The sequence below is a fragment of the Rhinolophus sinicus genome, linkage group LG18 (assembly GCF_036562045.2).
Source record: "Rhinolophus sinicus isolate RSC01 linkage group LG18, ASM3656204v1, whole genome shotgun sequence".
Taxonomy (NCBI): domain Eukaryota; kingdom Metazoa; phylum Chordata; class Mammalia; order Chiroptera; family Rhinolophidae; genus Rhinolophus; species Rhinolophus sinicus.
In genome coordinates, this window is record NC_133767.1 from 1,609,134 (window position 1) to 1,634,919 (window position 25,786).

At 53.1% G+C, this 25,786-nt stretch overlaps 1 protein-coding gene and 1 long non-coding RNA gene across 3 annotated transcripts in view; one reads left to right on the forward strand and one right to left on the reverse strand.

Annotated features, from left to right (window-relative positions):
- Positions 1 to 25,786, reverse strand: part of SCNN1B (sodium channel epithelial 1 subunit beta) — a 58,369-nt gene that overhangs the window by 25,032 nt on the left and 7,551 nt on the right. The window contains exons 1-2 of one of the 2 annotated variants that reach the window (XM_074322992.1): positions 21,443 to 21,602; positions 5,895 to 6,045 (exon numbers count right to left, since the gene is read on the reverse strand). The gene's annotated coding sequence lies outside the window, so the exon portion shown is untranslated. Of the gene's footprint in view, positions 1 to 5,894; positions 6,046 to 21,442; positions 21,603 to 25,786 lie in introns of those variants that run through there. The other variant, XM_074322993.1, reaches the window with a different exon arrangement.
- Positions 850 to 8,418, forward strand: LOC141569490 (uncharacterized). The gene is made up of 6 exons (XR_012493198.1): positions 850 to 956; positions 1,588 to 1,657; positions 2,431 to 2,733; positions 5,126 to 5,296; positions 6,703 to 6,773; positions 7,958 to 8,418. It is a non-coding gene; the product is annotated as an uncharacterized LOC141569490 (long non-coding RNA).

Genomic DNA, 25,786 nt, shown 5'->3' on the forward strand with positions numbered 1-25,786 from the left:
CGTCCTCCAGGACGGGACATGCAGTGGTCTTATCTGAGGTGATTGGAGATGGCAGGTGCTGCGAGGCATATGGTTAGTGAGAGAAAAGAAAGGGCAGGAGCGCATAGAAAGCCAGCCTGCATTTGTGTAGAAGCAGGAAGGGACACAGAAGTGCTTGTGCGTGCACAGCCATTCTCTAGGGGCTGCGATGCCGGAAGTAGCAACAGGAAGGGGGGTTAGATGTCTGGAGACGAGCAGGGACGGAGACTTAAAAGTGTTACTCCTTTTGGACCTTTCGTACTCTGGACCGTGTCAGTTTTTAAAAACTAAATGTATTGGCGTAACATTAGTTAATACACCTCAGTGCTCAGTCTATTCATTTATTCAGTAACTATTAAGCGCCGATTGTGTGCTCAGCCCTGTTGCAGGTGCCAAGCATCCATCTGTAAATGAACAGTAAAGACAGAAACCCCTGACTTGGTGCAGCCTGCAGGCCTGCCGGGGACAGAAAAACAATATTGAAAAGAGCAATTTTTAATCGGTGCTGATTGGACTGAAGTTTTTAAGAATCTGTATGGCAGCCATTAGACTCACAAAGATGAAAATGTTTTGCAATAGCAGCCATTGGCCAGATGTTGGGGAAAAGCACCCCTTTATGTACTGAGGGGGTTCAATTGGTGCTGTCATTGCAAAGTCGCTCGCCGTCTAGACTACCTCTTGTGGCATGTTGACAGCCAGGACCCAGCATTTCCACCTCTTGTGCACGTGTGCACGTGAGCTGGCACGCATGGGGATGTGCAAGCCATGTGCACAGTAAGGGTGGTGGCTGTGACACCGTAATACCCTCACACTGGACCTCGCTGTCTAGATTGAAAAGGCTGCTGTCGGCAGATGGGGTGCAAGCTGCCATCACGGGAGCAAAGCCAGGAAGAGCAGCTGCGGGGGGACCTGGGGAGCCGTCCCGACAGGAGCTTCAGGTGAGCTGGGGTGGTGTTGACTCTCTCCGCCTCGGGAACCTGAGCTGGGTGGGGGCAGCTGGAGCGCCCACCCCCGCCCCACTGCCATAGCACAGGGCGACTTGTCCGTTGGCTGGAGAGCATGATACAAATATTCTCATCCTCTGTCCACCGAGATGTGTGGGAGCCTGGAAGGTACTGGTTTAGAAGTGCTTTCACGTTCATTCCAGCCCGAAATGCTAACCATTTATGGCAAAGTCATGCTGACGTCGCCGCTGAGTCCTTGGTGGCAGGGTCATGGATGAGTCACTCTGTGGTGTGGAGGCAGTGGCCACACTCCCGCACCCCAGGGAGCTATCCTTTGGCATCCCCACACTTCGGCAGCGCATTGGTAGATGTCCCAGGGTTTCACTCCGTGGTGGGGGTGAGGGTGGGGTCACCACCTTGTTCCACGGGGCCGGGAGACCCTCAAAGGGTAGCAAGGAAGTCCCATCCACAGCCTTCCACAGGCCACCAAATGCCCACATCAGGGACCAGAAGTGACTTACATTCCTGTGTGGGGCAGACAGGGCAGGGCTTGGGAGGGAGGCCCCAGGGGGGCCTGGCTCTGCTGTTTCCTGTAAAGTGGGAATAATAGTCCCGCGTCTTCTAGGCGGTTGTCCGGATTCAGTGAGAGATGCGAGGGAAACCACGCTGGCCGCACAGGGAAGCCTGGATGAACGGTGAGTGCTGCTGTTCTTACCATTATTATTTCACGCAAGGAGATTCATTCAAAATAGCCCTGAGTCTTCACTCTGGGTTGTTGGGACTGTCATTTGTGGGGCAATGGCCAGCAGGAGAAGTGGCACTCACGCTCTGCTCCTTCTGGAACTGAGTCTTTCCCTAGCAGGGGGTCCCCAACCCCTCAATGGCTGGCAACTGGCTTTCCCAGACGGCTCCTGTAAACAATGCATGTAAACCCAGCCTGCCTGGCACCCCAGCCGTGTATGCAGCCCAGGGCTGCTGGCCACTGATAGGACCACTTTCTACACTTGTCCATCTGAAGGGAGACCCGGCGGCTGGGATGGGAGTCCCTCCCCAGGAATGGAGCCCTTTCTGCCCCAGGAGGTGTCCTGGACCCTCATGCTTCTCTGTGGGGAGCCTGGGGGATCAAAAGCATCTTTGCACTGCTGACTCTGGCCTTGCAGGTTTCCCTATAAAGCCCTTTCTGTAACCCAAACCTCGCAGTGGTCTAGCTGCCTCCTGCTTCTCTGCATGGCGAGTCCAGCCCACAGGAGGCAGTTGGTGAGGCAGAGCCCATACCTGGAAGACAAACCCCCTTCCTCCTGGGCTAATTCTAAGCTATCCTGGGAGAGAAGTGGCCTGGGCTCCCGTGGGGGGCTGCTGCCTGCAGCTGGGGGGGCCTCACCCCATGTTCTTTCCTCCCTGTACCTTCTTTAAAACCCAAAGACACCTAGTAATGACTCAGGTGTCAGCACTCTCCCTTGGTCCTCAGGCAAAATGCAACCATCTTTCCTGAAGAGGCTGATTACGACATGAGGTTTGTAATCTGGGGGTGTCGGGAAAGGAAGGAAACCCGTTAGGCCAAAGTTGCAAGCACTGAATTTTCGGCTGGAGGGCTGAGACCAGAGCGCCCACCCTGACAGGAGCCAGCGTGGGACAGAGCGTGTGGGGCAGACACCCGCCGCCATCTTCTCCCCAGCCCTAAGCCAGGCCCCATCCTGTCACCTGCCAGCTGGAAGCAGCCCTGCTGTGCCAGTCGGGCTGGTCCTGGATGAAAGATGAGTAATGGTGTCAGGTGAGTGCCCCGGTGGTGCCGGTGGTGGAAAACTGGCCACACGTTGCAGGGAACATGGACCAGGAGCCTTGGAAAACCTGGCCTGGTCTCTAGACATAAAGCTGTCATTGGCCCCTGCCGTGCCCGCCCCTCCCCATTGCTCAGAGCTCAGCACACCACACACCTTTGCCCCTCACCCCTCGGGCACTACCCAGAAGCAGGTGGCAGGATGTAAGGCCTGGTCTTATTTTACTGTAAGATCGGGTTTTATCTAACATCATATAAGACCGGGTCTTATATTAATTTTTGCTCCAAAAGATGCATTAGGTCTTATTTTCGGGGAAACACGGTACTTCCTAAGAGTCACTTTTACCAGCTCCAGCCAAGAGCTGAGAGTCAAAAGCCTAGAACCCTTTTATTGGCTGAAAGACTGACACGTCTACAGTGGTGGGCTGGCCCCCTGAGGCCCCTTCCTAGGCCAACAAGATAATCCAGAGTCGAAAGGAAATCTCAGATGCACAAACCCATTTTTAAATCTCACTTCAAAAATAAATATTCGCGTTCCAGAGTGGGTGGAGAAACCAAGGCCCACAGTTCAGAGCTTTGCTACAATGTTGCAGGACAGGACTTCCAGGTTTTAGGAGCTCAGCTCACGCACCTTTGCCGACTGCTGGTTTCCAGTACTTTCTGGATCCTTGATCCAGCTCGCATTGGAAGAGTGAAGAAGCTGCCTCTGAAGCCAGAGGCCCCTTGTAGCAGAGGCAGGTCAGGGGTGGAAGTGACGATGGCCGGCTTGTGTTCTCAGGAACTAACTTTTGATACACAGGGCACGACCGTGAATGCTTCCTTCGTGATTTGGGCTGCAGCTGGGTACCAATTATATTCTCATTGACTCAATATCTCTCTTTACGTTGACTCATGCTTGTTTTTACTTCCGTACCTCGTTAAGCTTTGTCCTAAGCAAGAATGTCCACAAAATCATAGGCTTGATGGTACTAATTATATATGTTTTCTAATACAACATAAATAATGACTCGTGAGATCAAAGACATTTGTCAGCCCACCATCTACAAACCACCTGCACACGCCACGCTGCACGGGGAGACAGACCGAGCCACGGCCAGCCCTTGTCTTGTGAACTCACCAGATGAGATAAAACACGTCTCCACTTGTCACTCTAGGCCAACCTGCCTTACGGACCCCTCGGCCCCCAGCTGCCGTGCATGGCGGAATTCTTCCAGAACCCGTTCTGTGGGTTTTTCCGTTGGTCTAAGATTAAATCAGCCTCCGTCCCAGGAGTAGCTGACGTATGTCCACCACCCCAGCCTGAAGACCCTGAACTGCAGGACTTCAGACGAGGCCATAGCAGCCAGAAAAACACTTTCTTTTTGAAGGGCCTTTTAAAGGAGAAACAAGCATGCTTCTGGCCTTTGGCCAGCGCTCAAAGCCTTGGGACCTGTCTTGTCATGAGGCCAGAGTGCTCCTGGCTTGTCCTTGCCTTGTTCGCTGGTCGCCAAGTACCACAGGTGGATTTGAAAGGTGACCACACCTTGTGACGATTAAACCCTCACCACCTGGCTTCTCGGCATGAATACTGATGTACATGGGAAGAAAAACTAAATGCACACACGAAGTAGAAGTGCGACAAACAGGCACGTGGTGACAGTGACACAGCAGGGAGCCATGGAGAAGGGTGGTTAATTGTTTCCATTTAAAAAAAAATATGTGTCTATACGTATCTATGTGCATAGGGGGAAAATTAGATGGGATTAGCCAGGATGTTTATGGTGATTTTCTTTGGGCGGAAGGATCTGTGGTTACTTTTTAAAAAAATGTTTTCTGTTTATCTGTTTTGTAACTTTCCCACAGTGAACATACATTGCTTGTGTGATAAAAAAAAATAATGAATGAGAAAGGGTTTTTATTTTTATAGCAACATGGGAGAAAGCTTATGATAGAATGTTACTTCATAAAAGTGAGATTTTACCTATTATAGATAGAAAATTGGATTGTCAGGAAAACGGTTATTAGAGCAGGGGGAATTGTAGAAGAGTTTTTTGTAAAAATGCAGGCGTCTTAGAATTCAGATGCGACTCTGGGGTAAGGGACAAGTGGAATGCTGGGTTGGTTGGGGGTGAATGTTAGTGTTTGGCAGAACAGGGTGGGGGGGCTTGAGAGGAGTTCAGATCGGATGTATAGTTCAGCTTTGTTCTAATATTTGTCACTGCTTTCCAAAACTGTGTTACTTTTACAGTAGGAAAGTCTGCCTGGGGTTCCAGGCAGCCCGACAATTCTTGCCGCAGCTTGGGCAGGGGGACCTTTCTCTCCTCTCGGGGACAGAGTGAACCAAAGATGGATTTGAGGAGGTGGCGGCTTCAGAATGTGTATTTCCTGGATGGCTCCTGTTTTCCAGACCCTGTGGACAGAGGCTTGAGGCTGTTCGCTTCCTATTGCCGAGGACTCGGGGACACTAGGCTTTAGCCCGTGTGGTCACAGTTGCATGGGAAACACCTCACCCACCAGGCCCGATGCCAGGAGCTGTGCCACGGTGTCCTGATGGGCAGACGATGGGCAGATGCCGACGGTGAGCACACAGGCCCACGGACGGTGTTGTCCCTACCCAGCCGTGCAAGTGGCCACTTGCCCGGGGTGGGTGCTGTGTGTTGACAGCCGGCGGGGAAGAATGTGGCCAGTTTCATTTGCTGCCTCCCTGCCAAGGCTGGAGGCACCTTGGAGCAGAGACGACCTGCCCAGCCGTGGAAGGTGCCAGGGGGTGGGGAGTAGAGGTGGAGGAGGAGGTGGTTATTCCTCTGGGAATAGAATGCAGTGTTCCTGACAAGAGTCAGAAAACTCAGGTCAACCTGGTAATATCTGGAGGCTCCTATAGTAGGTCCAGCTGGGTGGCCTCTCTCCGTTTTCCACTGGGAGACATGAATGAGTCTATTGCTACTCAAAATGTGAGCTTTGGAGCTAGACAGACTTGGGTGGGGTCTTGGACCCACCACATCACCCCTCAGTTGTCTCATCTGTAGACCAAGCTGGCATTGGCACCTCCCTCCCTGGGCCTTTCTTCCCAAGGAGGGTGGAAATGAGATGACGCATGCCAAGTGTTGGCTATTATTATCATTATTGGGGAAAGAAAGGGGAAAGCGTGTAGGTGGCCACTAAGTTTACACACTTACCTGCACAGCCGCTTTAGAAAGCACAGGTGCCAGAAGGGGAGTTTCCCAGCTCGATAAATGAATGCTTTGGGTTTTTGGATGGCACTTCCCGGAGGCTCAGTTGTCACCACGCATCACACTCCCCTCAGAAACTTTCAGTGGTTCCCGGTATCTGCAGAACAAAGGCCAAACCCTTAGCTGGCTTTCGGGACGCCTTACAGTGTGACCCCAACCTGCATGTCTCCTTTTACCCCCCACCCCGCACTTCCCTTCAAAATCGGGTAGTGCGTAAGAACCTGGGTTCAAATCCCAGCTCTGACGCTTACTTGCTGTGTGACCTCGTGGAATTGACTTACCCTCTCTGTGCCCTGGTTTACCCTTCTATAAAAGGAGAGGAAATAGTACCTGCTTCATTTCCCAGTCCCTGCTGAAAAGAAGTCGTCTTGCCACCCACCCCCCGTAGCCCCTTAATATCTCCCGTGGACCAACCCCTCCTCTTTACCTGCCCTCATCTGCCTCGTCCCCTGGTTATTTACATCCCTCTCTAATCTCTCCTTAGACAGATTCCCCAGTACTTGAGCTGGCAACTTGCACACAGAAGGTGCTCAATAAGTATGTCTGGGCTTCAGGGCTGGGGGCGGCGTTGCCGTTCAGCTGGAATTCCTTGGTGTGGTTGCCAGGGTTGATTATGGCTGGAAACCTGTCCAGTTGGTAGGTGCCTTTCGCCTAAACATTCTGTGTGTGTAGGGTGAGGTGGGATGGGGGAGAAGAAAGCCACCTGGTCTCCTAGTCCCCTGCCAATTGGAGCTGAACTATGTCCCCCCCACAGTTCATATGTGGAAGCCCTAACCCCCAGGACCTCAGAATGGGACTGTATTTGGAGATACAGCATTTAAAGAGGTAAGATGGGCCAGTCGGGTGGGCCCTGATCCAATATGACAGGTGTCCTTATGCGAAGAGGACATTGGACCCCAAAAGAGACACCAGGGAAGTGCTCTCTAAGGAGAGAGGCCTCAGGAGAACTGGCCCTGCAGACACCTTGACCTTGGACTCCTATGACCTTCAGAACTGTGAGAAAACAAATTTGTGTTGTTTCAGCTGCCCCGTCTGTGGTATTTTGTTATAGCAGCCCGAGCCGACTAATGAAAGCTGTGAGAAGGAACCAGGAGGCCTGAGGGGAGGCGGGCGGGCTCCCTTGTGAGTCTAGAATTGGGAAGATGATTAGCTAGTCCACCCCCGACCCCCTCCAAGTAGGACCGGTTTCTGCTCCGGGGTGAACCTGTTCTTTTATTCACCCACTAATCGGTTCCATGCCCTTCCGTGGACACACTCCCTTGTTTTACCACCTGCCTCTGAAGGCCGTCCTTATTTCCAGGTTGAAGCCACTAATGCATAAACCTGTTCCAGTGATGATTCTCCTCCTTAGGCAGAGACAGAGAGCGAGTGTGGGGAGCTGGGCCTGAAAGCCTTGCATTAGAGTAACACCCCCTTCCTCACTGTGGTCTCGAGGGCCCCTGCGGCCAGGCCGCTGTGCCCTCCACACTCACCTCCTGCCCCCTCCCTTCCTCACTTCTGCTCCTCCAACAAGCCCGGCTCATTCCGCCGCAGGCGCTTTGCACTTCTTGTTCCCGTGCGTGCCCCCGGTCACTGGTGCCCAGCAGCCACTCCAGTTTCCCTGGCCGGGCATCAGGGTCACTCGGCGAGCTCTCAGCACACACACGCGCACACACACACATGCCAGGGCCCTCCACGCAGCCCCTCTGACTCCATAGGTCAAGGCGGGTCGGGCATCTGTATCTGTATTTTCAACTTCCCACGAGCAGCCTTGAGGACCATCACCCTAGCTCACGGAGCTGGCCGCTTCTCTGAGGCCTCAGCTCAAACGCCACCTCGCAGAGGCCCACCGTGCCCCCCAAGGCCCCAGAGCACCCTGGCGCCCGGCCCTACTTATTTCCTCCGTGGACCTGACACCATAGAGACGATCTCATCTGCGCCTTTGTTTCCTCCACGAGAGTCTTCAGCTCCCCACGCGTGTGCACGGCCTCCCTCATTCCCGCCTTTGCCCCTTTCTCTGTCCAACACAGAAGTCGCTTTGCACGTGTGACAACTACTCAGCCTTGGGGACGCCTCTTGGTGGACTGAGAAGTGCTCTCAGTGGAAGGACAATCCAGGTGTTGAAGAAATTGGATGAAAAACAGAGACGTAAAGTATCAATATTTTGTGAGATGAAAAAAGTTCCACAGGCGGGCAGTGGTGCTAGGCGACGACTGTGGCTACTTAACGTCACAGAACTGCTTAGAAATGGTAAGGATGGCACATTCTGTTATGTGGTTTTTTTTCACCACAACTGAAAATTTTAAAAAGATGTGTTGCCCATAAGAAAAAAATCTCGTTAATAATTTTTAATGTTGATTACATGTTCAAGTGACAATATTTTGAATATAGGGTTTCAACAAAATATTAAAATGAGTTTCACGTTTCTTTTTTACTTTTTTTTTTTTTTAAATATAGCTTTTAGAAAACGTAACGTTGCTTATACAGCTGAGACTGGTAGCTTCTGTTCTGTTTCTCCTGGATGGCGCTGATCTACCCATGGTTAGCACACAGTAGGCACTTCATTAGGAGCTGACTCTTAGAATGAAGACAGAGGCTGCAGATATCATGTTTCCCCGAAAATAAGACCTACCTGGAAAAGAAGCCCTCGCATGATTTTTTAGGAGGACATCCCCTGAACATAAGCCCTAATGTGTCTTTTGGAGCAAAAATTAATATAAGTCCCGGTCTTATTTTCGGGGAAACACAGTAGGTGCTTTTCTTGTGCAGAAACAAGCTGCTCGCTCTGCCAGGCGGCCGGAGGGTGAGAAGAAGGCCGTGGCAGAGCAGTTCACGCAACGAAATGATCATGATATGTATTGTTATGCTGATAATAGCGGCCACGGTTTGCTGGGCACCTAACGAGTGCCAGGATCTGTCACGGCACCTGACCCACCTCATCTCATTTAATCCTCCTGTCATCACTGCCTCCATGGTGCCGCCAGTGGCCCAAGATCACGTAGCCGGCAAGCAGCGAGCCAGGGCTGCCCAGGCCTCCCCTACGCCCGCCCACACCAGGCCCCAGGCCCGCGTGCCGTCCTTTCCCATGGGACTGACCGCCTGGGACAGACGGTGGGCAGGGCCTTCTGGCGTCTGGAGCCAACGAGGCAGCCAGTCCCTGCTCTCAAGGGTCCAGGAAGAGAGTTACATGATTCATAATCTCTGATCAACTCCCGCTCACCCATCAGGTCTGGCTGCCAGCCCTCTCAGGTTCAAGGACTGTGGGAAACCGGTCTTTACCCAATGGCCATTCTCGTTCAGGGCAGTTGTGGTGGATGGCACTGGGCTGAGCCAGACCTGCAGGAGGGCCCGGCCCATGTCCCTGCGGCTGCAGCAGCCACAGTCATCTGTGGGGAGTGGCCTCTAACCCCACCCAGGGCCTGAAGGCCTGAGCCCACCCAACACCCCACATCTGGGGCTCAAGCCTGTCTGAGCAGGGACCTCCCTCCGTGGTAGCCACCGTGAGACCTTTGTTCTAAGACACACCGCTCAGAATCCTCTGGAAGGGGGAAGAGGTGGGCACCCCACAGACAGCAAAGTCTGCCATCTCCAATTATGTCTTTCAACTGTGGGCTTGACCGTGAGGAAACCACGTGGTCAAAGAGACAGTCGGCTGAAGAAGCCAGGGAAGACTTGATTCCCTTGGTGGCGGTGGGGGACCTCAGAGCAACCCCCCCAACCCCAGGGCCAAACAGACCACGCAGAGCCCAGAGCAGCGCTTCTCAGAATCTGACCCCCACCAGCAGCATCAGCATCCCTGGGAACTTGTTAGAAAGGCCAGTCCTCGGCCCCTACCCCAGGCCTCCCGAATCAGGAACTGGGGGTTTTCAAGGCCCCCCAGAGGATTCGGGGCCATGCTGAAGTCTGAGAACCAAAGCCTACGACGCCAAGTGCTGGGCCCAGCAAATCAGCATCTTCCAGCAGCTTGTTAGAGACACAACATCGGGGGCCCACCTGACTTCCTGACTGGAGCCTGCACCTATGAAGACCCCCGGGGACTTGAGCGTGTGCTAAAATCCCACGCGCTGGCCTCGACTTCCCTTGCCAAGGGGCCAGGCGTCTCACACGCACATGCTTTCAGGAGAATGAAGCCCGGTAGGAGCCAGTTGATTATTGCCACTTGGAGCAACGTGGGCTCAAGGTGGTCAGATCTTGCAGTTTTTAAAGGGACTCGGCCACATGAAATTTCCTGGTTGAAAAATTATTGTGTGGGTCGCACATAATGAGAGGGCTGTGGGGGCCAGCCTGCAACCCTGCCCACAGGCCGTGGGGCAGGAAAGGTGCGTGCACTCTGGGCAAGCTTTCTGAGCTTGGGACAGCCCTCCCAGGCGTGGCAGGAGGCACGCAGTAGGGACTCAAGAAAGGCTGGGACAGAGGTTCCAGGAACCAAACTCAGCAGCATGACAGACTCACCTGCTGATCTTTAAAACACTGACACCAGGCTCCCCCTCATCACAGTCTGATCGACCTGGTCTAGGGTATGGCCCGAGCACCAAGGTCTTACAAAGGTTATTCCAGAATATAGCAGAGTCTGGGGACTGCGTGCTAGGGCAGGGGTCAGCAGAGTACTCAGTGAGAGGCCAGACAGTACTAGCTTAGGCTTTGCAGGTCGTACGATCTCCATCACAGCTATGCCACACTGCCACAGCCGTGCAAAAGCAGCCATAGGTCGTATTCAATGATCAGACGTGGCTGTGTTCCAATAACACTTTATGTGTGAACACTGAATTTTGAGCTTCCTGAAATTGGCACGTGTCCTGGGAGATTGTGTGTCTCTTGTGTTTTTTTTTTTCTAAGCGCGAGAAAACGCCTTCTCAGTTTACAGGATGCACAAACACAGGGGAGGACAGAACTTGGCCTTGGGGCTGTCAGTGGCTGACCCTCGGGCTAGATGGATGAATTGAGGGCACGGAGGTTGGCCCTGCAGGCCTCTTCCTTCCCGACATTTACTCGCACAGTCGCCCCTACACAATCTCCTAAACTTTAGTAGCACTTGATTATAAAAAGGTTATGTTGACAAGGTGCGATCAAGTATTGGCTTGATCTGGCTCTGGGCCAAAGACTAGCTTAGGCCCCAAATCCTTCGCTGCCCTGGCAGGATTTCAGGGAGCTGCCTTCCGATGGGCGAGTGCTAGCCCCACCTCTCCGGCTGGTAATATCATTGACCCTTAACGTGTAGTGACCCTTCACGCAGCGGACACTGCTTAGAGCTTAACCTGAATCATTTGATTTCCTTCTCACGGTAACTTCCAGAGAGGGAGGACGAGTATAGACCCATGTGCATTATGATATACCCATTTTTCAGGTGAGGAAATGGAGGCACAGAGAGGTCAGGTGATTTGCCCAAAGTCACACAGTGAGAACAGTAGAGCAGAACTGAACCCATGCCTGTCTGACTGCAGGGCCCCCTCTTACAACCACTTTGCTATATTGCCTCTCAATAATCTATGTTAATGGATTCATAATAATCTGTGTCACCATCACCAATGCTCAGGTACAACCTTCTCGAGGACACACGTTGAGCAGCAAGGCTCTCTCCATCTTGACTGGCACCCAGATGCAGGTCAGTCTTCTCTGCCTTGGACTGCAGCCAGGCCTGGGGCACCCAAGATAGATTCTGCACCCTCTCCAGGAAGAAGGAGGCGTATGGAGCAGCCCCGTGTGGCTGGGCAGGACGTGCACTGCACAGCACTTGGGGCATCGCCCACAATGTATTCTGAATGATACACCTGGAGTTGTGGGGCATACAAGCCACGCAGCTGTTCATGGCAACCCTGGAGGGTGGAGGTGAGAGGCTCAGGGTTCCCTGCCACAGGGCTGGCCTTGGGTGCCCACCATCACCGCCGTCCAGAAACATGTCTTCGGAAAGGGAGAGGGTCCAGAAGACAATGGCATTGTGCATGGTGGGGGTCGGTGGGCAGCTTTGGGGACCTCTTGGGTCAGGAACAGGGACAGGCCGGCTCTTGCTAGGTAGGACCTCCTCCATCCAGCTCGTGAAGGGATCCTGCTCCCTGACGGTTCTCAGGCTGGATGGGTCGCGGCTGCAGCCCTGAGCCCTCAGCTCTGCTGTAGGGGGGAGTCCCCTTGTCAGCCCTCCACACCTTGACTTCTTAGGGAGCGAGGAGGGCCCTTGAGTGGGCTCTCCAGTTCTGGCGCCAAGTGCCCTGCACTGGCCCTTTGTGCTGTTCTCACGCTGCCTGGGCACCACCTGTCCCTCCACATTCAGGGCTGCTGGGAACTCCCAGCCCCATGCCCACGCTCTCCCCGCAACTGCTGCTTCCCTTTGCCAGAGTGTTCGCTTGTGTTTGTTTTGCTTTTATGATTTGAGCCAGGCCCTGTGCCAGCACTTTACCTGCATTGGCTCACGTGACCCTCATCACAACCCTATGAGGCAGAAACTTTGATCAGCCCCATTTCAAAGGCGAGGACTCCAAGGTTCAGAGAGGGTAGGTCACTCGCCTGGAGTCACACAGCTAGAAAGTGTCAGAGCTAGGAATCACATTTGGGTCTTTCAGACTTTAGAGCCCAAACTCTGACCGGTCTTTCTAGGGGATGGATGTGTCATGTCCTCTGGGTCTATTTTTCTATCTGCAGGTTGGGCTTCGGGTCTGGGAAGTTATGAGGGTGTCCATGACATTGGGGCTGGTGATGATGGGGATGGTGGGGATGGTGGGGCTGGTGGTGATGGTGACGCTGACCATGTGCCTGCTTGATAGGCTTATTGTGCAGATTAAATGAGGTAACTCAGGCAAAATATCACTCCCCGTGCCTGCTCTACAGCCAGCACTGCGTAAGTGCTGGCTCAGCCGGGCTCCCTGGGCCCTGGACTTCCAGAGTGGGTTCCACTGCATTGAGTTTATTAAATAAACACCTTCCTCCTTAAACACTACGTGAAAGGCATGAATCAGAAACAAGAAAGGGAAAAAGCCTGACGTTTTTCTCCCTCGGATCCTCCAGTTTCCTGGTAAGTCTCCGTTTCCTGCCAACCTCTAAAATCGAGCGTGGCTGTTCTGAGCCTTGGGCCCAGGCTGTGGGGATGGCCACGTCCCAGGCCTCCGGGGAGATCTGGAGGCTGAGAATCTGGTGCTCAGGAAGGTGAGGGGCTGCTGCCCACAGCCACATGCGAGGTGAGCTGGGCGCTGGCCTGGCCTCTCTGCTGGGAGAGATTGGGAGCTTCGCCCACACGGTGAGTCAGGGCAGTTCCCGGGGGAGTGAGCAGCTGAAACCGCATACTTGGCTGCAGGTGAACCAAGGCCTTGGAAAGCCCAGCGTGGCGTAAAACTTTCCACGCCTCTCACCTCTCAGTGGTTCCTGGGAGCCGAGAGCAGCGTGGGGTCTGCATCAGATGCTGGGGCTTGAAGCCCCACCGTTTGCTAGCTCTGCATGACCCGGGGCAAGTTCCTTAACCTCTCAGCAAAATGCAGACAATCGCACCAGTTGTTTCCCGGACTTGGAAGGGTACACGGAGACCACGTGAGAGAGCTCAGTTTCTCCTGGGGCGAATATTTGTACCTACCCTTTGTGATTGCAGGGAGAATTCCGTGAAAGAACACTTGCCTGGCAGGTAGTGTAGACTTCAAAAGCACTGCCTCTTATTGTTATTATTACTGCTGGGGAGAAATCCCCGTGGGACCCATCAGCAGTTACTTGAGGAACCGTATCAGGAGTTGAGAGAAACAGAGGTCTTGTCACCTGTGTGTAAGCCAACAACACAACATGCAGTGGCCACACCTCCTCGAAGGGATGAGGTGTGGCGGGGAGGGGTCTTCAGGGCAGGTTTTTAGCCAATTAGATCCTAGGATCCAACAAGCACACAGCCAGCCCATCTCAGGCAGGGTTGCCATGGGTGGCCCTGTGGGTGTGCAAGCGTCGGAATGGGGATGGCGAGGGCATTGAGGGCATCGGCAGGGTAGGGCCGCAGGTCTCCTGGGGACACACAGATGTGGCTTGCTCACCACAGTGTCTCCAGCACCTAGCCCACTGTTGGCACTCATCCATCCATCTATCCATCCACCCATCCATCCTTCATTCATTCCACAGTCAGTCACTGAGCGTTACTGGGAGCTGGGGCGGCACAGTGAAACAGTGAACAAAACAGAAGCAAAACCGTGCTGTCTAGGAGTTTAAATTCCTATGAAGCAGTGGGGCCGCACTCAGGAAACACTCCCTAAATAATCCCCAATCCTGGGAAATGTGCATCCCCCATCGGTCCAGGTTCTGCCCTCTGTGTTCAAAGGGCCGGTCGTCCCATGGCCAGGATATGGTCAGTCGTCTGGTGTCGGGGGTCAGACAGGCTCTGGCTCCAACAGCCAGCTAGTTACCACCACTCCATCTTGAATATCACCCCTCCCTCAACAGGTACACCCAGGCCCTGATGGCCATCTTTCAACTTTCCCTGAATTCTACAGGTGACCGTGTGTGCCTTTCAGCACGGCCTCTCCTCCCACGGCCCGCCCCCATCCTTTCTCAAAGCCCAGCGAGAACAATGCAGCATTTCTGGAGTTAATCAGAGCAGGGAGAAGGGTGAGGCCAGCGAGTGGGAGGCAGTTCCCGGCCCCCCACTGCGCCCTGAGCTTGCTGACACCTCAGAGGTGTGACTGTCCACAGTCCACGGGGCTCAGAGGTTCAGTATCTTGCACAAAGTCGCACAGAGCTGAGCTCCAACTCCTGTCTGACTCCCAAACCCTTAATTGTCATGCAAAACTCCTGTCCAAGGAAGACAATTATGGAGTCGGGGATTTTAACACCTAAACCTTGGTGGTAATGCTTCCGAATTGTGTCCCCAGGGGTCCCTTCCCTCCGTGGCCCTCTCCCTCCGTTGGGGAGCACCGACCACACTTCTAAACATTTCACATCCCCTCCCCACCCAATGTGTAAAACAGCCGGGAAATTCAGGCTCACAGCCTCCGACCCAGAACATGGCGTCTCACTGACCAGACTCGCCAAAGCCTTTATCCAAATTCTTTTCACCTGGGTGCAAATCAGTGGCAAAGGACTCAGGTGAGCCCTCCTCAGTCGGAGGGTGGTGCCTTTCAACCAGGAAAATCAACAAACTCCACACACAGACCCGGGTGAGAGATGCGCGTGGAATTTCAGGAATCAGCTCGGTGAGGGGAGCATATTTGGAGAGGTCGCAGCCCGGCCCCTGCGTATGGCCCTGGATGGAGCCAGTTCAGGTGCGGCTCCTTGAGGAGGACGCCCTCGACTTCCTGGATCTTAGCCCTGCTTCTGGACCTCGGCTCAGGAGTGAGCTCCCTGGCACAACAGGAAGGAGCAAGGCTGCCTGGATTGTCCTGGAGGTCTGGAAGGTAAGGACCATGTTTTCCCTTGGCCCCCACTTCCCCAGCCTCCAAATCCTCAAGACCCTGCCAATCAGAGAGGTACAGCGAGGAGGGGAAAGCTCCAGGGCTGACTTCTGGCTCTGTTGCTAGCACTGTGTGTCCCCTTAGGCAAGTTCCTGAACCCCTCAGAGCCCCAGTCTCTTACTGCCCCCCCTTCTGCTGGGCACCCTTTACGGTGCATACGTCAACCTCCCCAAGCTACCTGCCAGCAAACCCATCCCAGGGAACTCCTCCTGGCTCAGCTCGGCCCCATGACCATGTCTTGGTTAAAACACTGTTTCCTTAGCATAAAAAATAAATTCCTTTTTTAAAACCAAAATTGATAAGGCTTTCAGGCTTGTTTCAAGTTCATTTATTTAACAAACATTTATTTAGGATTTACTGTGTGCCAGGCACCTTTCTAAGCAATTGACACAGTTCACCCTCCTAACATCCCTAACAGGTGAGAATTAATAGCATCTCCAGACGAGACAACAAAAGCCACAGAGAGGTTGAGTAACTTGCCTGAGGTCACACAGCTCATAAGTGGCAGAGCCAGGATTCAAATCACCCTGTAGATTAGCAGGGCCCAGCTTAAGAGTTGCTGCACCTTTTGTGTATTCCCACTGGCCAAGAAAATTTTGTCTGGCTTTACGTTTTGTAATTGATGTTACGGAAACACATCATCCTTTTGTTTTGCAAATACTACAAAGCGATAGACAAATACAGACGATGGTTTCGTGAACTCCCTTGACGCCTGTCTAAATATTCGGTCCTCCTATGGAAATCCCAGGGGTTCAGAGCAAGCACTTTGCATGGAGAAAGTCACTTCATCCTTGGCACTCTGACAGCCCATTGTGCAGGTAAAAAAACTGAGGCCTAGAAAAGTACACACACTTGATTCAAACTACACACAGCTGACAAGTGGCGGAACCAAGGACAAGACCCTGATACCAAAGCCCCTATTTCTTCTTTTTTTTTTTATCATCCCTACAGTTTTTCATTGTGGCAAAATATGCAACATAAAAGTCACCATTTTCGCCATTTTCCGTGTCCATTTCAGTGGCATTAGCACATTCACAGTGTTTCCCAGCCATCACCACCATCTATCCCTGTGAAACACTTCTCTCCTACTCCTTTCTCTCTGCGTTTGCCTCTGCTAGGTACCTCCTGTAAGTGGGACCAGACAGTATTTCTTCTTTTGTGATCAAAGGCCCCGCTTGAAGAAAATTTAATGCATTTTTTAATTTGAAAACTTAATAGGTAATTAGGGTAATGGTCAAAGTGGGGATTCACCTCGTCTCTGAAGTGACGCGTGTTTTGAACAAGGAGAAAGCAGACGTGTGTGACTCGATGGTATAGCACAACAGACATGGGAAATGCAAGCACACAAAGGGCACCAGGTTGTAGGCTATGAAACATCAATCTCCTTACCAAGCTCCTTGCCTTCCCTCCCCTAAGTCATCCACTGTCACCAGCTTCCAGGGTGTCACCCAGATTTTAACGCACGTATACAAGTATATTCACACTCGTATATGCCTACCGAGTCCCTTTGCAGAACGCACACACAGATGACAGAATACGATACTCTGTCCCCCACGTTGCATTTTCCCTTTAGGATAAATGCATCTGGGAGGTGGGTTCCCCTCCGTTCATCAAGGACTATGCTTTCTTCCCATTGGCTGCGTCACAGCCCTTTGTGTGGCTGTTCCCACACATCCAGTACTCAGTTCCTTTCTAATGTGGTTTAAATACTAGTTTCCAACCGTTTTCTCTTACATTCGTGCCAACGGTCTTTGTTCTAACATGTGCCAATGCACGGAAATCCACTAGGTAATGTCCCTAGAGGTGAGATGGCAGCGGTGCTAAACGTGGATGGTTTTCCCAACTCCTCCCCTCCCCCCCCCAGGGTCCCCCAGTCTGTGCCCCCACGAGCAGAATAGGAGTCCTGGTTTCTCTACCCCCAGCCATCTGGCGGGTGCAAGACGGACTCCGTGTGGTTTTATGCATCTGTGTGTACGGAGTACAGCTGAGATCTTTCCATCTGTTTGAATTCAGCGTGTACTTCTTTTCGCGTCAACGGCCACATCGCATCCTTTACGCTTTCTTTTTTGGATGGGGCAGTTGGGCTCTGATTTATTTGCAGGAGCTCTTGATCCACGAAATGAACTCTGGGGCGTAAGAGTGGCAACTATTTTTACTCCTCTGACACGCCTGGGTTTGTGGGTGTTTGGTGTTTCGGTCACGCAGAAAACCTTAGTTCTGATGTCGCAGACCTAGCAGCTTTATCCTCCAGGCCAAGCCTGTGCTTGCAGCCATTAGGCTGACTGTCCTGTCCCTTCACTCCTGGTCATGGTTGCGAAGGGGACCTGCGGAGGGGGCCTGCCTCTTTGGTCCCCTGGCCAGATGTGACTGTCTCCACCCTGGACTTACCTCCTTATCACTTGACCTGGGACCTCTTTAATGGCCCTCCCTGCACCGTCATCACTCGTCCCCCCCACTCAGGATTTGCCTGGACACACGTTCCCCTGGGGACCAAGGGAGAAGACTGTACACAAAACCTTCCAGGCTCAGAGAACCTCTAATAACAGGCTTTTTCTGGGGGCGGGGAGGAGTCCTCAGCTGCCTGGGGCATCCTCTGCAAATGAAACTGCTCCAGGCCCTCAAGGTGGGCAGACTGGAGCTGGTGGCTAGGAAGCAGAGCGAGTTCTAAAGAACGAAGGCCCTGGGGCGGCCACCGGGCCCCTCAGCACCTTCCTGTCTGTCCAGCCTCCCAAGCTGAGGGGATGTGCCTCTGTTTCAGGATGGCCCCTCCAGCTTTGGTCTCTGCCCCCCGCTCTGCCACGGACCCCCTGTGCGAGCTCCTGGGCCAGTGACTGACCTTCCCTGAACCTCATGAGCAAGTCATGAGCAAGTGGGGACCACAAAACCTGATCCCCAGGGAGCATGAGGAGCACTATTGGGATGGTGATTATAGGAGCACTGCACACAGTAGGTGCACAGCAAGCACTTATCTCCTTTCCTTCCATGAGCCCGCTCAGGATCTCAAGGTCCCTTCCTGCCTCCCCAGACTCATCTGCCTGCCTCTCCCTGTACTTGGAGACGCCTTACCTCAAAGCCGCGTTGGACTGACTGCCTGTCCCCTCCTCCACCTGCTTCCGTTGGTCATGCCTCCAGCCCTTTGGAAAGGCTGTTTCCTCTCTGTGGCAATGCCTTTCTCACACTATGCTCCGAGAAACTCCTATTCATCCTTCAAAACCTATCTCAGAAGTCCCCTCCTCTTTGTATCTTTCCTTGAAATGTCCTCTTCCCGTCCTTGGGCAGAACAAATATTTAGGATTGCATCCTCTTATCTGAAGGAGCTCAGTGTTCCTTTCCCATCCTCCCTCACTTCGTGTTGACCATGCCCACAGAAGTTTAGGGTGCTGACTCATTTAATGCCTGAAACTACCCTTTGAGACATGCTACGTATTACCCCTGTTTCCCACGTGAGGAAACTGAGTCACAAAATGCTAACTAGCCTTAGATGACACAACTCATGCGTGGCAGAACCAGGATGGAGAGGCTGGCAGGGGGCTCTGCATGTTCATTTCCACACTCTGCTGCTCTGTATGAATGAGGGTGGGCCAGGTGGCGCTGGGGCACCCTGGAGGGTGCCTGCCCCATCTACGGGGAAGCCACCTATTGGGCCCCGACTTGTCAGCTTTCCTACTCCTCTTATCTCAAGAGGATGCGGAAATACAGAGTGTGGGGTGACATCTACTGTTTCAAACCTTGCGAGTGAGCTGCAATTTTTAAAGGGCCTTGGGCCTCATAAAAGCTGCCCACAGGTCTCCTTTGCAACTTCTGCTGTCTCCTGTATCTCCCACGTGGGACCTCGGCTGACTGGGTTTCTGCAGCTTAGCTCAGGGCTGGGCACACAGTAGGCCCTTTGTAGGTGCAGGACCCCATGGAGAGCTGGGCGTGGCTCTCAACAGCAGAAACCTGCTCCTCAGCCCCACTCAGCACTCAGGACTCTGCCTGCTCGTGGGGTGAGGCTCTGAGTGTCACCCCCACCCCGGGGGGTCACCTCCGGGTCTGCCCGGTCTGGTCGGGGACAAGACTTCCTGCTTCCCGAGAGCTGACAGCACTCTCAGTGCTTTGTTTCATCACCCCACTGAGCCACCCAGCAGTTTGGGGAGGTTGTTATTGTCACCATCCCGTGTTGTGTTACTGCTATGACAACTATGCCTCACATGGGGAAGGGGACTGCCCGGCTAGGAAGTGGTGGGTGGAGCTGGGCTGGGATGGAAGGGGCTCTGATTCTAGCTTCCCCGCACCGGCTTATCGGGCACTCGGCAAACCTTGGATGGTCCTGGCACACATTCCAGGGCAAGTGTACACTTACTGTCACACTGGCACATGTGTGATACCCCGAGAGGACCCGGACCCTCCAAGGGGTCAGCCATGCTTCCTAAGTCCTCTGTCTCCTGTGGGAGAGTGGGGGCAACATGGGGAGCGTCCGGAGAGAAGCCCTGGACGCGGTCCCTTTTGGGAACTCTGCCACAGGGAACTGGGCAGGCAGAGCTTGTGGCCTGGCTCAGTGTCACACCTTTGGGCTCAGCAGGGACCGCGCTGGGGGGGGGTAGTGTTTGACCTTGGCCACAGACACACAGGAGAGAGGTGTGCAAACGTGCACGTGTGTGTAGTACACGTGTGTAAATGTGTGTCTGTATGCAGGCGGCGTGCACACATGTGTACGTGTGTGTAGATGTGTGCAGGGCACATGTGTGTCTGCCTTTTGCGTGTGCACGTGTGCATACACAGGCGTGTACAGTGGAGAAGAGGGGAACTTGTCCCCCCAATTCAGATCCTCTGCAGTTTAGAACAAAGAACTCTTACTTAACCCAGAGATGTCCATTTACCCAAAAGGCTGAAATAAAAACCAGTCTCCCAGTTTTTATGACCTAAGGGTGGAAAACTATGCAACAGTTAAGATAAATAAGCTAGATGTACGAGTGTACTCAACAGCATGAATAACTCCCAAGGAAATGGTAACGGGGGAGGGGAAGCCAAGTTGCCAAACGATATGGATGGATTATACCATTTCTGTCCAACAGCCGCCCACACTATGCAGCTGCCATACTTTCTATGGGTACGCATGCATCGGAGGGCACGGGGGTCGGAAAGGTCAAGAAAGAACACCCCCAATTATGAAGGTGGTTGCCTTTGGGGGGCGAGGAGGGCAGGAGCTGGCAGGTTATAGACAAAGGAGAATGGACCCGTGTATTCCTCATGGAATTACATAGTCGGTCGGTGGTAGGAATGGTGGGTCACTCGTGGATGTCATGTTGGGGCCACAGGGGTGCCTGCGCTTGGGGGGCCTTCATGTGGACAGCCTGTGCTCCCTGGTGCAGATGGGGGGTGCTGCTGTGCCTCTATGGATGGGAGAAGCTCTGCTGTTTCCTCCTAAACTTCCCTGTGCCTCAGTTTCCCCTTCCACGGTAGAGGGGGAAGGTCCCGACTCCATGCCTTCTCCATGCCGAGCACGCTCTGTTCCAGCTTCCCCGGGCCCAGCACTTCCAAGCAACAAGACATTCTCTGGACACCCCCGCTCTAGGGGTTCCATCTGGCCTTCTCCCCAGCACCCCCAAGGGGGGCACTAAGCAAATACACCCAAGTTCTCCCAGAGGCAGCTGACAGATAGGCTCTGGGGTCAGTTCAAACCTGGGCTCAGCCACTTGTCACTGGGACCCAGAGCCGGTTCTCCACCCTCTGACCCTCCGCGCTGCCCTGGGTGCAGCGGAGACAGCGAGACGGCGGCACACAGGGATGCTGGGTGGGCGAGGTCACTTCATTCCAGCAAAGCGCTGTGCTTCCGGCGCCTGCAGGACGTCGGCGCTCCCAGTGTGCCGCTGTCATCCTGCCGCACGACAGCTCAGCGCGCCCCAACATCCTCTCTGACTCCCCAGACGCTCCTGGGACTCTCCGCGTCCCTCGCCCCAAACTCCCGGGACTCTCACTCCGCAGTCCTTCCCCTGTCCCGAGGCCGGGTCCCCGGAGTCCCCAAGCGCCCCCCGCCCTCAGTGGGAAACTGAGGTCCAGACAGCGCATGGCGCGCGGGAGCAGGCGCCGGGCCAGGGCCACCCCTGCGCTCGCCCGAGGTCGCTGTCATACCTGCTTCCCGCGGAGGCTCTGTGGCCGGGATGCGCTCCGCTGGCGGCAGCGGAGTGGCTGTGGCTTGGGGCTGGGAGCGCGCAGCGACAGGAACCTGGAAGGAGCCGGCGCAGGGGCGGGGAGGCCCGGGAGCGCCCACGGGCGGAGCTTGGTGGCGCTCAAGTCCCAGCTAGGCTCACCGGCCCAGCGCCACTGCCGCCTCCCTCCGCCCCTTGTTCTCACCCCACCCCCACCGAGTTCCGGTCCCTTACACTTACTCACATGCCACATCCACGCACACCCAACACCCAGCCACACGGGTACCCCCCTTCTCCCTCCGCACCTCCGGACCCCCACACGTGCCACAGTTATGCACACAGACCGCCTGTGGACACAGACAGACCACTGTCCCCACAAACCCCTGCAGCACATCGCATGCCGCACACGACACTGCATCCAACCCTTCAGTGTTCCTGAACGCACCTGTGCCGCTGCGGCCCGTCACCCCCCCCACCCCCCCAGGCACAGACTGCGCCAGGTGAGGCCTTCAGGGAATTTGCAGAGGAACAGCCTCCCGCCACTGACTTCCCCAGAAATGTTCTGAGCCTCACCCCGCCTCTGAGTCGGCTCACCTCTGCTTTCCCCATGACCTTCTCCTTCCCTCTGCCTCTGCCACCCCTCCAAGGTCACTCCCAGGTCCCTGCCACCCCCTGAAGGCACCACCCCCTCATCGGGAATCCCAACAGCCTACCTGACAGTTTGGCCTCTGCCTTCCTACAGGGATCCCACCCCACAGGCTTTACCTCCAGGCTCAGCTCACAGCCAGGCCCTCGCCCTCCTCAGGCCGCCCTTCCTTCCCTCCCCCTTCCCTCAGGACAAGGTTGCATGGACTGTCACTTCGGCCAGTTATTGCCAGTATCTGTGACATGGGTCTTCACCCCCCACCCCGTGGCGAGCCCCCCAGGCAGCCTTTTCTATCCCAATGTTGAGAGGCTGTTCCTTTCCTCTTACTGCTGTGACAAATGACCACATGTAGACTGGCTGGAGACACGCGCGTTTATTACCGACAGTTCTGGAGGTCAGAGTTCCGACGCCACTACAACCAGGAGGTCCTAGGAAGGACTGTGCTCCTTCTGGAGGCTCCAGGCGAGAGCTGCGCCCTTGCCTTTCCCAGCTTCTAGATTCTGCCTGCAAGCCTTGGCCGGTGGCCCCTCCTTCTGTCTTAGACGGGAGCAGGGTCCAGCCAGGCCTCTATCACATGCCCTCTCTGGTTCTCTTCTGCCTCCCTCTTCCACTTACGAGTATAAAGCCCCCGTGCTTGCACCTGACCTACCCAGGTAACCTCTGCATTTTCTAGGTCCCCGGGTCACCAACCTTAATTCTATCTTCAATCTTAATTCCCCTTTGTCACATAACATATTCACAGGTTCTGGGGATGAGGACATAGACATTTGTTTTGGAGGGAGGGTGTCATTCCGTCTGCCACAGACACCGAGCCTGTGGGAAGCTGAGCCCTGACAGAGAAAATTAGCCAGTGTTTTGGACACTGCAAATGTATGAACCTCTAGACGGAAAGTTTATCATTGTCATTATTTGTAGCAGAGAAATAATAAATGTGAAATGGTTGTGTCGTGCAGGGTGTCATGCGGGGTCTCTGGTCCCGCTCCCCACGTAAGAACACAGGACATGGTGAGGCCAAAAAGGAACACCCACGAGCCATAGGTAGGGGAGTCATACCTCTATAGTCTCGCTGGCGGCTGAGTTGGAGACACAGGAAGTAGGTGCCACATGATCCGCAACCCGCCATCCACTTCTCTGCCAACACAGACAGAAGAACATTCCTTCATTTCAGGATCTTGTTCAGAGCCATCAAGATCCATGCTCTGTTTCTCCCAAATGTAAAGTTCCTCCTGAGTGGTAACAGCAAATATCCATAGCATGTATCCTCCCAGATGAAAGGGATTTGCCACTGTTGGTTCCTAAGACTGCTATTTCTTTCTGCCCGTAGGTATACGGCACAGGGCCCCTCATGGGAGACGCTTGTCATGTAGATTGTGAGGCGAGACCCTGGGGGGGTGGAGTGTGGGGACAGAGCCCCAAAGAGTAGTTTCCAGGCTCTCGACCTCGTGTTGGGAGGTGCTGGCTGGGGCAGTGGATGACCATCAACTGTGATTGGTTGGTGATCAACTGTAACCGGTTAGCCAATTGGCTACTGATGTAACTGCCAGGACTGCATTGATTGGTTGGTTGGTTGGCAGGCAGAGGAAGTGAATGGCGGACGGCGGATCTTGTGGGTCCTACTGTGTGTGTCTCTCCCGGCCGCCAGCAAGACTATAGAGGTATGAGTCCCCTATCTGTGGCTCCGTGGGTGTTCCTTTTTGGCCTCACCATGTCCTGCATTCTTGTGCTGGGAGCGGGAGCTGAGACCCCGCATGACACCCTGAGTGACAGTTGTTTGATGAAATACTATACAGCACTGAACAAGAGCACATTCCAGCTGTGTATATGGATGTTTGTAGACCAAAATCGGACTGAGAAAAGAGACAGGATAAAAATGCGAGCAAACGCTTTTACAGTGCTTGTTCTGTGCCGGACACTGTCCTAGTAAAACTTAATGTACGTTTTCCTTCCATTAAAACTCGCAACAACCTTATGGACTAGGTACCGGTATCATTTCTGTTTTGTAGATGAGGAAACCACCACAGAGAAGTTGAGTAACTTGCCCAAAGTCACATAACTAGGAAGCGTCAGAATTGGGATTTGAACCTCAGGCAGTCTTAAGCCAGAACCTGTGCGCTTCACTGCAGCTGGTTAGTTTGTACAATATGAATTCTTTCCAGTAAATTTTTGTTTTAAGCATGTGAAACAATTACATATATACTGTAAAAAATGTGTAACCATATATACTGGAAGGAAACTGGTGGAATTCACAAGAGTGATGACCTGGGGAGTCCAGAAATGGGATAGGAACCAAAGGGATTCTAACTTTAACTGGATGGTTTAATTAATCAATTAATTAATTTAAAAGATTAATTAATTAATTAAAAAGATGAAAAGCAAATATTACAGAATGTTAACATTTAGTTGTGGGTGGTGAGGCCCTGCGTAATTGTCTCATTAGTTTTTGTACTTTTTAAAAAATTGATCTCTCTAAAAAATACTGTGGTCTGAACTCAGTGCTGTCGCCACATTTTTATATGTTTTCTTATTGGTCTGATGGTTTTCCCTTCATTTCACGTGTGTTTCTCTGTAGATTGTCCTGAAATAGCAGTTGTCCAAGTTTTTGGTGTTGGGAATCCTTGGTCCTTTTAAAAATGATTGAAAACCCCAGAGCATTTTTGTTCATATGGGTTAACGTCTATTGATGCTTTGCTATATTAGAAATTTCAAATATTAGATACAGCGGTACCTCAGCTTTCGAACGTCTCCATTGAGGAACATTTTGGTTTATGAAGGCTGTAAACCCGGAAGTAAATGCTTCGGTTTTCGAACACGCCTCGGAAGTCCAACACGTCCCGCGGCTTCTGCTGAGGGCAAGATCCTGAGGCCCAGCTGTCGGCTGTTTTCCAACGTTTCAGACTCGAACCGTCTTCCGGAACGGATTACGTTCGACAACCGAGGTACCAGTGTACTTTCAAAATATTAAACTATAACAATAATAAACCCATCATGTTGGTAACATAAATAAAACGCCTTTCTGGAAAATATTTTCCAAAACAAACAAAAATTAACGGGAAGGACGGTGGTGGTCAGCATTTTTGCAAATCTCTTCAATGTCTGGCTTCATAAAAGATGGGTAGGTGGCTTCTCATAGCTGCTTCTGTATTCGGTCTGTTGTGTGGTGTTGTTGAGTTGCAATAAGGAAGGAAATCAGCCTCGTGGGACTGTACCCACCACTGCTTTTGTCAGCCATTGCTCTCGTCAGTGCAAATGTCTATATGTCGGAGAAGCCAAATGACACCGTAGTATTTTTAGGAAAATAATTTTGACCTCATGGTCTTCTTGGGAGGGTCTGGGAAACACACTGTCCCCTCCTCCCAGGAGTCTGCGGACCATGCTTCGAAAACGGCTGCCCTGGTGTCTGCAGCTGTGACCGTATGTGATTGTTGATGTTAGATTATTACAGACCTGCAAAAATGGCAATTTCATGTGGTTCCACCCAGCGCATGTTATTTTGGAGGGTTTTCTTCTGGTTCAGGCACTGTTTACCTTGGCAGTTCCTGTCTGTGCATCTCCTCCGGGACTGTGTTGGTGTGAGTAGCTGTGTATAAATGATGTGCATTCTTTGTGCCACGATTTCCAATGTGGAAACGCACCCCCTCCCCCGGGCTTAGACGCCCCCCTTGCCTCTGATCTCGACACACC